The sequence below is a fragment of the Bison bison genome, unplaced genomic scaffold, assembly GCF_000754665.1.
Source record: "Bison bison bison isolate TAMUID 2011002044 unplaced genomic scaffold, Bison_UMD1.0 scf7180017864225, whole genome shotgun sequence".
Classification (NCBI taxonomy): Eukaryota; Metazoa; Chordata; class Mammalia; order Artiodactyla; family Bovidae; genus Bison; species Bison bison.
The window spans coordinates 2,242,460-2,243,515 of record NW_011494797.1 but is presented as its reverse complement, the minus strand read 5'-3'; positions in this window follow the sequence as shown (position 1 = coordinate 2,243,515).

Sequence of the window (1,056 nt, the reverse complement as noted above, 5' to 3'; positions counted from 1 at the left end):
ACTCTGTGCGACCCCATAGACGGCAGCCCACTAGGCTCCCCTGTCCCTGGGATTCTCCAGGCAAGAACACTGGAGTGGGTTGCCATTTCCTTCTCCAAATATACATACTGCTGCTGCTGCTAAGTTGCTTTAGTCGTGTCCGACTCTGCGACCCCATAGATGGCAGCCCACCAGGCTCCCCCATCCCTGGGATTCTCCAGACAAGAACACGTTCTCAACAATTAATTTTATAGAGTGATAATAGCATCCACTATGGTTTGACGAGTCTAGCTTCTATACTAATAATTATTTCTGTTGTATTGATTTGAAATAGCTCTGTTAAGATATGATATCAATGTTGCATTTTAAAACCTTCTAAGGTATAAGAAGAATGTAGTATATAAATGCCACTTCTAGATAAACAAGTTTTGTAATTTAAGGGAAAAAAAAAGAGCTTTCCTGTTTTTAGGGAAATTGAGTGTAAATCCACCACTCCAAGACTGTCTGAGAACTGTGTGAAGATTGAAGTTCCTCTAGGGCTGTGTTTATGTACTTCCTTTTGTTTCATAGGTCCTTCGCCCAGGGTTGCACAAACAGATGAGCTTCTTAACTGGTGGATTTAAGTGACTGTCTGTTCACTTTTGAGGTGCGAACCTGGGGTTTTGTGAAAAATTGGAAGACAGGCAAGTACTGAGTAGAAAAAGAAGATAAAGATAGAAGTGACTTCCATAGTTTGGCATCATTCACATTTACCTTTTTGCCCCATATATACAAATATACATGCACATATATATATGTATGTATACATACATCATACACACACTTATGTATGTTATATACACACAGACACACACACACACATATGTGTGTATATTTTGGCTGTGCTGTGTGGCATGTGAAGTCATAGTTCCCTGCTGCTGCTGTTGCTGCTAAGTCGCTTCAGTTGTGTCCGACTCTGTGCGACCCCATAGACGGCAGCCCACCAGGCTTCCCCGTCCCTGGGATTCTCCTGATCAGGGATCAAACCCATGCCCCCTGCAGTGGAACCATGAAGTTCTAATCACTTCTCCACCAGGG